This window comes from Vombatus ursinus, unplaced genomic scaffold (assembly GCF_900497805.2).
Source record: "Vombatus ursinus unplaced genomic scaffold, bare-nosed wombat genome assembly UNPS02014870.1, whole genome shotgun sequence".
Lineage (NCBI taxonomy): Eukaryota > Metazoa > Chordata > Mammalia > Diprotodontia > Vombatidae > Vombatus > Vombatus ursinus.
Genome location: NW_020954648.1, coordinates 11678792 through 11690649, shown reverse-complemented (window position 1 = coordinate 11690649; position 11858 = coordinate 11678792).

Genomic DNA, 11858 nt, shown 5'->3' with positions numbered 1-11858 from the left:
TTCCATTTCCACTCCCTTGTCTAGTTATACCACCTACTATGCCCCCCAAAGACATAAGTACATATTGTACATAGATGCATATCTACCAAGAGACTCGCAGACAAATACTCTCAAAAGAGCAAATGAGAAGATAGACGAAAGGATATTTGGTTTGTTAAGTGGAAAAGAGAACGTATAGATGGGAGAGGAGTGAGAGGGAAAATTAAACCGGCAGGGAGAGCCTAGGAGAGCCTAGGTAAATAGCAGAAAAGGAGAGCTCTGGGGAAGTAACCACAGATTTAATAAAGTACATTTTTTTCTTTCTATTGTTAGCTTTCTTCGAGAGGAGAAAATCAACATTAGGTTTCCTTATTTTCTCTTTAGGTTTCCTTATTTTCTCTTTCAGCTGCACCATTTCCTTCTACCAAACGCTAGTAAAGGATCTTTGTCATCCCTGCCCTGACTCCTTCTCCCCTCTCCCACAAGCAGACACATCCACTTAAAACACACAACGTAATCTTTTTTATTTAATTGTTTAATCAGCTTACATTCCACAACTGACAGATTATTTATTATTTTTCCATGAACAAGTCATTTAATTAATTACCAGACACTTTTTTCTTCAATCGATGAAAATACAATATTTCTGCCAATTGAAAAAGAAAATTGCAAGATGCAGTCAGTTTTTCGGTGAAGTCCCAAAATGCTCTCTTCTTCCTCAGTCCTTTCAGAGTCGCAGGAACCTGACAATTTCCCCTTTCATTCCCCCCTCCCACTTCCCTGTTAAATTTACTTTTCAGAATATCACAATAATTTAAAATCTGGTTCTGATCATCTTTCCTGTAATTAATTACGAGAAGGAACAGACAGTACAATAGATCTGATAAGATGTTGCATTCTTGGTAAGATTAAACAACACAATTATTCACATCATATCAGAACAAATTAACATAATATTTAATCTTATTTTAGCACCAATAACCACAGGAATTTGCTATCTCCAAGGATAGCAGAGATGTTAGAATCCTGCAGGACACACCACTCCTTGCCTACCCAATCAGAAAGCACTATGCAAATAAAAGTAAAGGTAAGTAATTTTGTATTGGCTGAACAATATTCTGGTGGGCTAGAAATATTCCAGTGGTTTCAGTGTTTTGCCAGTTAAAACTTTAGTCTCACGACAACGTATTAAAAAATACCAAACCCACTCATTTTCTTCCTATCTGAAATACAGGGTATAGAATGCTATGTCTTAAATTGTACCTTCTCAAACTGCCTCTTTGAAATGCTTTGGGAACACTCAGGTAGTTACATATATTTTATTCCCCATCCTTGGGCTGACCGCCCGGCTTATCTTTTCCCTGAACATTGGAGTCTCCAGTCAGAAGGAGGGTCTCCATGCATAGTGGGGAGTTAGGTGATAGGAGACTGAGGCCCACTGTAAATACGTAGCATGTAGATAGTAGCTGCAAAGCTGTTGTCAGAGCCCAGGAAACACAAACCGAAAATAATTACCCCTCATCCCTAATCATCTCTTTTTACCATTTGAATTTAAGGCAAAAGTCCTGAGCCTCACAAATTGGGGGAATCAAGGACTGAGTAAACAGCTTCAGTTTTGAAGTTGTTGGTAGGGATGATGGAAGCAGGGCTTGATTGGACCAGATTCTAAAAATTTGCTGAAGGGGTGGCTTATTTTCCCATAAGTAACAGGACACAAACTTGGGAAAGAGTAGTGAGTGATGCTACTCTGGTTAACGAAACACCCTTTGGGCTGTAGAGTTCTGTTGAGTAGATGGCCAAGGGTGATGGCTGCAAGCTATCATTCAGAGAAAGTGAAGTCTAATCACTTCCCTGTTTACAATGGAAATGAGCCTCCATCTCCTGACACTACTGGCTGAGATGAGGAGCATGCCTAAAATTTCAGCCACTGCAGAAGATAATACGGCCCAGACTTGACTCCTAAATCTAAGGACGTGTTTACCTCTTCCTTTAGCCAGCTGTGATGAACACAGAGTGACTCAGCTAGGGTGAGAATACTCATCAGTCGAAAAAGAAAGTCAAGACAGATTTTCAGGAGAATCCATACATAGCCTGTCAGCTGAGGACTCATTGACACTGAATGTCTTTAAAGTGAAAGATTGTGAAGGAATGAATTTGCAAGTGTAGAGAAGTTTGGGTTGCTTGCCAAGCTAGTTGTGTACTTCTACCCCTGGGGCCACTTGTCTTCTCTCTAGTCTTGGGGTGGGCACTGCCAACTTAGATTCTCTGTGTCTCCCCCCATCCTCAACATTCATTGGTGCCTAACAGGTCTCCCCTTTGACAAGCTTTTCTGCTACCGCTAAATACTGGCTCAAGCAAGCATGAGCCCCTTCCCTATTCTAATGACTCATTTTCCAGCAGCCCCCCAAACTGACACCCTTTTTAGTGGTTTCCTGTTCTGTTTCATGCCTCTCCACCTCAATCCAAACTGCTGTTGGTAAAGTTATCTGCTCTCATCCCAAACCCCTTTTCGTGGGCATGCATTAGGGAATGGGTCCTATTTGGTTAACATAATTTATGGAGCTTTTTGCTTTATTTAGACCTCTGTACTCTCTCCTATTCTAGGTCTGAAATGTGCCTTTGGAAAGACAATAAAAAGAGGTGGGGAAAGGCATCTGAGAATGAAAAGGCTTTGGACCTAGAGTATAAACTGGCCGCTTGCTTGAGTTTATTGACCAGGGACATGAGACTAGGAAGTGAGATGGAGGCAAGGGTAACACTGAATTAAGCTCAGTGCCAAGAGGAGATCTTAGCACAGGCTGGTAGCATCTCACCTAGGAAGAAGAGCATCGTGGATAGCAGGAGCTAGACTGTGCTACATACTTAATATTTCAAAGTGCCCTGGAAGTCTGTGTAGCAGAGAGGGAAACTGAGGCATGGTGAGGTAAAGTGACTCGTCCGAGGCCCCTGACAAAGCTATGCATGGAATCCCCAAAGCTTAATTTCCAGTCTACTAAGCTAAATCTTATCCCGCTGACTTTTGCCTTTTGGAAAATGGGTTTTACTTTTAAATAAGAACCTTTTGGGACAGAGTTTCACAGCTGATGACTAACATCTAGAAAAACAGCCAGAAGAGAAATAGAAAGGCATTATGGCATAGTGGAAAGAACCCAGGCCTATATAGTCTTAGGTTTTAGTTTTGACTCTTCCACTAACTATGTGACTTGGGACTTTAACTCTCGGAGTCTTAGTTTCCCAATCTATAAAATGAAGAATTTTAATTATATGATTTCCAAAGTCTCTTCTAAGTCTATAACCCCATGATTTTAATGGCATGGGGACTAGTGATTTCTCCCTCCGTTTCATCTAAAATGAGATAGGGAGAGAAAAAGGAAAACAAGAAGCTAATGACATGATTTCAGGGTAGTCCCTCTGCTTCTCCAGAAACCCAAAGGTTGTCTTTATTTTTAACTAATCCTCTACTTCCTTACTCTTTATTCTCTTTTTCCAATTTCTAGTCAATTTTTATTTTGCACATTTTTTACAGGTATCTTGGATAATAAAATAGTCACACTGTGGATGGGGGCAAGGAGCAGGATGAAAATGAATTAATGAAAGCTCTTCTCTTTACAGGAAACATACCAACACGCTCACATGAAAACATATGCACAGAAACACACAGGCTAGAAAGGGTCTACAGCTGACCTCTAAAAGAAAAGGAAAATTTAGTTGGAAAGAGAAAGAGGGGGAAACGGGAGAAAGGGAGGAGAAGGGAGCACAGAGCATCTGAAGATGCAGCACCCAGTCCATTGGGACTAAATAACTTAGCTGAAATTCACCAAGGTCACTCCCTGCTGAAAAGATAGCAGGATGGTTTTTGAGAACCTGCGTTCAATTTTTATTGAAGCTCCCATCTTGGTTATCAATACTGAACAACTAAACTACCAGGAGGGAAAGAGTTCCCCTATTTTCAGTTGAGTTTTATGACCTAGGTATCCCTTCACATGATAGTAAAGTAATGCCATTATACTGGCTCCCAATGCTGTTACAAAGCAGAGATTCGGAGGCTCATATTTCTGAAGGACACCAGTGTCCTGCTCAGTCTTCTGGAGGGAGTTACACCCTGAATTTACTGCAGTAAATATACTTTCCCCAAAGCTGCCATGGACTCCCCATGAAGATCCCATCTCCTTCAGCATGTAATTCTCCACATCACACAAACCCACCTGCTGGAAGTCCCCATTACAGCTCAAAACTAAAGGTATGACTCCTTGAAACATATGCTTTCTTAAGGATGAAATAGGAATTAAATAAAATTGCCTAGAATATTGTTTTTTTCCTCACATGTGCAAGCAAACTAGGAGGGATTGGGGAGAAGACAGGTGAATACAGAATGAATACTATGTGACTCTGTTAATAGCTAATTGTTCCAGCTCATGTATGCTAATTGCCCCATATGGTCAGCTCTATTCTGCCATCTCTGGGGACAAATAAGAGGAAAGTTACTCAAATTGACCTATGCAGGCTTGGCATTAGAAATAAGGGAAAAAACCCTGGAGGGAGTGACTGAAGGTTATGGGATCTCCTTCTCTAGAGGGATTTAAAAATAGAGTAGATTTTTCTCTGCCCAGAATACTTGTGTATAGTTTTCACTGAAACTGCAATACGGGAGCACCTGCTAGGAAAGCATTCAATTTCAGATTTAGATTCAAGGTCCCTTGTAAATTCTTATGTTATGAAAGAGCTAGTAAGTATAGTGAAGCGGATAGAATCTCAACCTCAAAATCATGAAAATCGAGGTTCAAGTACTACCACTGATAAATAGGGGCTATATGACCCTGGGCGCATCACCTATCCTCTCAGTGTCCCCATACAACTCTGATATAATTTGTCAAGGAGGTGCTGACCTGAATTCACAGTGGGAGTTTCCTCATCTGTCAGTTCCCAAGATCACTGGAATCATAGGGATTTAGTAGGGCTTTGCAATAACTCCAGGGGAAGAGTGATGACATGAGGTTTTCCTGTCTCAGTATGAATGGAACAATGCATCATTGGGATGACGCTTTATATTTGCAAGCTGATTTACTCTCATTTTTCCTTCTCTGTCATCCTTGCAATACCATGAGCTAAAATGGAATTTTATCCCTGTTTTAGAGATAAGGAAGCTTAAAGACAGAAAAGGGAGAATAAGCCTGCCAAAGTTCAAGTATATATTCCCCATGTTGTTTAATTAGTGGGTCACTCTGACCTCAATGCCTTTACATCTGTAATTAGATTAAGATGCCACCAAAAATGAAGAACCCAGAAGAAGGTTCATAAAGATTTCTTTCAGTTGTATCACTGACAGATACTGAGCCTCTTGGTGTCTCAGTCATCATTTGTCTGTGGTTAAGCTTGCTCATTTGATTCAAGCACTAGGCTAATGATGCCAAAATTATAGGAAAGAACAGTATCAAAGGGTCTAAGACTGGTAGCACTGATTTCATCAAGTCTGACTCTCTCATTTTACAGATGAGGAAACCAAGGCTCAGAGAGGATAAAGGATTTGGCCAAGGTCACACAGTTAAATAAGCAGAAGAGATACAATTTGTGCCCAAGCTCTCTGTCTCCAAATATGGGGCTCTCTTTTTGCAAAGCAGTATGCGGTACTGCTTTACAGTGGCTTTCGTTGCTATGTGGACCAGTTAGCTTTCCTTTATTCCATAATTATAGAATGTGTCCTTAACTTGGGCTCTTACCTAGAATGTGTTATTGATAGGGTCAGGGAATATAAAGTGATTGCAGGAATTTAGGGTCAGAATAGACCTTCGGGGTTATTTGGTTCAGCACTCTAATTTTACATGAGGAAACTAGAGCCTGGAGAAGACCAGCACAAATCATACCTATTATTGGAAAAAAATTATTAAAAAAAAACCAAGAAGTTAGTGGTGATATCTGCAAAAAAGCGACCTACAGAAATTGATTCATTATCTATCTTGTAGGGAAGTTAACATGGAGCCATCATCAAGGTGACTTAAGTGATGATGTCAAAGAACAGTCTTGTAGACTCAGGTATCCAGGGAGACATTATAAGGTAGTGGCAAGAACACTGGGTTAAGTGTGGAGAGAAACATGGGTTCGAGGGCAGGTTCTTTAGCTAGAAACCCGAGTGGCCTTGAACAAGTCACTTCACATTTCTGGGATTCAGTTTCCTCGTTCATAAAATTAGGGAGTTGAACTGGATGATCTCTAAGGTGTCTTCTAGACCTGGTGTTTTATAATCCTACTACTCCACTCATATAGTATCACCTTTTAAAAATATGTATAGTTCTCTTATAAGATATTTTTAGAGTTTATGCCTCTTGACTATGTTCTAGATGAGGTTTTGTTATATGGAGAATAAAACATGGTCAGCCCTACCTAGACAAAATTGTAAAGCAAGCTTTCTGCCTATACTCTTTCTGCACCTTAAGGTCAAATCTCATACGGGTCTACTTGCTCTGTGTGTCTCTTGTCCAAATCTGCTCTCAGATCCCTGTTTGCACTAAGGTATAAATAACTGATAACAGCTTAATGAACTACCAGTGAAACTTGGGGCACCCATAAATAGGAAAGATCATTCAAGGTTAGGAACCTTTCTGAAGTTCCTGAAAGCCCATTTCTGAGGTGGTAAACTGTTCCATCTTCTTATAAAGTGGGTCCTGTTGCAAAGTCTCCTTAGATTTCAAACCCTTTCCTGCTGCTGCTGCTGCTGCTGCTACTGTCAATGCTTCTGCTATGTACCCACATAGCAAGCAGAAATTTTTTCAGATGAGCACATCTCTGGGTTGCTCATCCCAGACAAAGCTGAATAAAAATAGTCAGCCTTCTCTAACCATCTGTGTGCTTTGTCTAGAGTTAGGTATTCTAAGTGACTCCTTTGGGGACAAATGTGAAATATCTCTGATATGCCACAACTGGAAAAAAAAAAACCCTGAAATACAAGACCTCTCCTTTCTTCTTGTACTTGGCTTCTTCTAAACTTTTCATTGCTTTTCTCTGTCCATTGCCTTCCTTCCCTTATACATGACATTCAGGAGGCCATCAAACCTAGAGAACTAATTCCCTGTAGATTCTCTGAAGTGGAAGGAGTTTTCTAAGAACTTTTTGGGAAAGAGGAGGGAGGGAAAAATAATGCCATCATCAGGAATAGATAGAAATTATTTTCTTGCATTCTGCTTTCAATATGTATTCAACCAAGCATGGCCATATTTTAAAGCAAACACACTGAAATATGTGTATCTAAAATGGGTGCTCTCCCCTTCAAAACATATTTGGGAGCCCATACATTTACTCCAGTGAAGAGGAAGTATGAATGAGGATAGGGTACTGGGATTAGAATCATGAAGATCTGGGTTCAAAAGAATTTAAATTTCTGGTCTATTTGTTTAAAATTATTCATCTTACTTTATAGTCATATCTCCCATATTACCTGGATGAGAAAGAAGCATTCCATTTGGGAAGGTGTGGATCAGCTATTCCAATCTTATCATAATCCCTTCTCAGTCTCATTGCCAGCCCTTGATGGCAAAGGCTTTGTATGACCTGAGTCCATGGACCCATGGGAATTTTTATGGAAATGCTATATCACCGTGGCTTCCATTCAGTCTGCCATTTAATAGCTATATGCCCACAGGTAACTCACTTAACCATTCTGTGGCCCCTCAGGCACAGGAAGTGGGAGTCATGTTATTGACACTGATTCAAATAATGCTCTCATTGTTTACAAATAGTTCTGGGAGTCCTTTGGAATAACTTACAAGTACTTATAAAATTTGTCCCCTTACCTTTAGAGCTATACTTTGTTTTGGATCCATCCTGTCATTACCCAGCTTGATCACCTAACTCGTTCACCCGACTTGACTGCAAATTATTTTTTGCAGCTTCTTTAAAAAAATAATATATATTCTCAAAGGATGAATGAAGATTTGCCACTATTTGAGAATACTAAAAAAAATGTATCACAGGCTCCTAAAAACCATTTCAAAGAAGGCATTTTAGAATGCTTTAAGTAGTGGCATCATCACTGGGGCTAGTTCATATAGCCTCCTAGGGCTATCACTTTGAACAGGATAGCACTCATTTTGATTTTTAAATTTCTGGTCAATTAGTTTAAAAATATTCATCATTTTTTATAGTCACATCCCCTATATTACCTAGACGAGAAAGAGGCATTCCGTTTGAGGGGAGTATGGAAAGTATGTTCCACTCTGTACCATAATCACCTCAATTTCATCACCTGACTTTGATGGTAAAGCCTTCTGTATGACCATTGAGACACCTAAGTATAGGACTTAGGTCCCATGGGAATTTCTAGGAAATGCAATTTCACTTTGGCTTCCAAAACAAACCAAGAAGTATATCAGGATTTTCACAAGAGGATGACCCACTTGACTTCCTTTACTCCTCTCCCTTAAGAGACCTGAAAATCTTCTAATTACTGGACAACTCATTTGTAGGAAAAGACTGTAAATCTACCCATTCCTGAGAGAAGCAGCTGATTCTACCATTCTGAATTCAACTTAAGAGTATCACACCCAAGCATTAAATATGACATCTGGACTGTTATGTGTGGCCTTTTAGTTTCAGGTCTCTGGACCATAATGCATATGCTCACTAAAAATTAGTTTATATATGAAAGTGGCCTCTTCACAAAATAGATGGTTAGCAGACTCAAGGCAAACATTTTTTTTGACAGCATCTCCAACAATCTAGGGATGAGTATGCTCAAATGACAGAGTGCAATTTGTGGCAGATAAAATATCTGGTAAAGGAAGGATTAGTCTTAATTTTCAATAATCCCTCAGCAGGGCCATCTGCAGCATTTGGGTAACTAATGGGAGCCCCAGAAATAGTTCTGGGGACATATAAAATGTAGGTAAGTGGGGTAGTAGTAATAGGGGGTTTCCAGCTGGGGCTGGGTACCCCAAATAGGAATAATGTTCCACGAAAGCCCCTGTATGGTAATGACCTTCTCCTAGGATTTATGTTGACATTCAACAAACTGAAACAGTAACACTTGTCAGGTGAATTGGGGATTTGGTAGGGTTGGCCAGGAGATAGGCACATTTTATTTCTGGTAGATCATTTTCCTTTAAAAAGTCAGTGTGGTGTTGGATGAGGGCAACAAATGGAATTGCCTCATTGTTTCTAAGGGGATACATTGGCTTCTTTGGCCTTCCTTAAGGAGGGCTCAATAAATGATTAATGACTGATCCTAATGGGAAATACCATGCACAGGCTAGAATTAGGGACAGATTGGGGGAAGTGAATTGGGAAGGGAAACTTTTCCTACCAAAACTGGGAAAGGAGGAAAGGTAAGGAAGAAATAGGGTCAAAACAGTCAAAATAGCTCCTTTAATCCACTTATATGGGAATGTTGTCAGAAAAATTCTAGGAAGGATGGGAACAGGAGTTAAAGGGGTCCCTATACTGTACCAGCATTTCATAGTATATAAACTCAGATGTACTTCATGTTCATTCAAAGTCACACAACTGCAAAGGATTTGAGGGCTCTACTTGGGAGGACATTGACCCTGAATCTCCTTGGGAGGCTAGGGTCTTAGATTGGGAATTTGTAGGAAAGAGATTCTAGTCCCAAGATGTCTTTCAAAATATATACTAATCTGACTGGGTTTGAGATTGTCCTTACAAATCCCAAAGATGCAAGTGACTGGCCTAATTGTGGACATTTCCATATGAAGAACTGCAATGTTTAGTTCAGCTGGCTGGAGCTTGGTCATTTAATCCTCCTGTGGGCCAGCTACATTTGCTCAGTGTCATGACAACAGACTTCTTTTCCTAATCCTAGCCAGCTGTAAGCATGCTGTCCCAAGCAGATTCAGGTTAGAGGGACATCAGATGAATCAGGACAAATCTATCCCCACGTCTGAAAAAGCAACTCAATACACATAGCTTGTTGGCTGGAGGTCAGAGGTAGCCTTGTCTATATAGGACTGAATCAGTGGAGAGAACTAATCAGAAGAGTCTGATTCCCTGGTTCCCAGGAGCCCATAATACATTTGAGAAGTATTCAAGTCTTGAAAAGTCTAAAGCTTAGGGGCTCAGGTAAAATAAAAAAAACATTCCAATGCCCCAGTCTTCCACCAGCCATCATTAAAGCATTTTAATAAGGTGGAAAAACTATTAATGGTAGTATAGAATAAATAAGAAGGGAAAAACGATGGTGCATCTAGGGGCCTGAACCCAAAGGTTTTGTGACTTTAAAAAAAATGCAATGAATTATCTGTGCCAAGTTGTCACCATCTGGAACATTTCTACTTACTCAAGGAATTGGAGTTTGGCTTCAGAAACTCTTTAGGCACAGGCAAACCTCCTTCCCCAAAGGAAGGCTTCCAAGCATACTTGTGGATATGGCCATTTGCCCACAAACTCAGACCAACATTTCTTCCCAAGACGGGAATGAAGGCAAAATGGCTCTCAATCTGAGATACATCTCTTCACTCCTCCTTATGCCCAAAGAGGCATTTATGCCTTTCCCCCTAGGAGGAAATCATACTTTTCAAAGTAAAAAAAATTAAGAACCTTTCCCTATAGTTCTAAAAACTGCAGGTTTTCCTGATAGCTGTTTCTCTTTCCTGTAGAATAAATCCACCATTTAAAAAATAATTCTTATTCTGGTTATATGCTAATAACAGTCATGGTTATACAGAGACACCTCTCCCCATCCCCCCATATTCATATAACTACAAAGACCCCCTTCATATATGCTGACATCTGTCCCCAGTCACTTAACCTCTCCGGGCCTCAGTTTCCTCACCTGTAAAATGAGGAGGTTGGAGTAGATTATTTCTGGGGTCCCTTCCAGCTGTACCTCTATGATCGTAATTTTGAAAAGCCTTGACAGACACATTCACATCTGTACCTGGATACATACATACATACATACATACACACACATATATATTCCACATACATAGATACATACATTCAGGTGTATATTTCCACGGACCAATCAATGCACACCAGGATACCACACAGTTAACCTCATACACACACATGTTCAAAAAAAAAATAGCATGTTTTGAGAGAGGTGAGAGGATATGTGACTTGGTGGGTAAGGGGGGGTGGAATGGGTGAACAGTCAGGAGGCTGAGAAAAGGTGAAAGCTGACAGGGAAGTAGGTAGGTAAATAAGGGAATATAAATGGATACAGGAGAGGCTTATTGGTTGGCAAGTGATCCACAGCATATTGATTTAGCAATACATCACATTTTACATAGATTTGCTATTTACCTCTTACTTGCTATGTAGTGACCCCATCTCAGGGCTTCTCGCATTTATCTCATGGTTGTCCAATAGCATAGCACAGCATAGTGCTCTCTACATGGTAGGCTCTGGTAAGTGCTCTTTTCCTATTCTCTTTGGCAGACTCCTAATCTCATGGCTTCGTGCCTGCCTTGTTCACTTCCTGGCTCCTCCAGCTACCTCAGTGTCAATTTGCTCAAATCAATTCCAAGATACTGTGGTGGATTTATCCTTCTTCCACTTGGGTGTCAGCAGCCAAGTCAGCTACTCTGGGATTCACGACCTTGAAGATTGGAAATAAAAGGAAGAAGAGGGAGAGACGGAGAGGGAGAGAGGAAAAGATGGAAAGAGTAAAAAGTTCCAGGTTGATTTACAACAATATCATACAAACTTGAACCCATGGAAAATGGATTCTCTTTCTCTGCACATATCCTATCTTCTTTCATCTTTTCAGAAATTGAACTGATATAGAAGGAAGAGATACCCAATGAAACAGGAGTTACCATTGATGGGGAGTAGAAAGATCTTGTTTAGCATACATCAACCAAAAGCACCATTCTTTCTTCCCCCGAAACTTTGTTCCCCTTTCTCATTCTGTAATGGCTTTTTGCCCA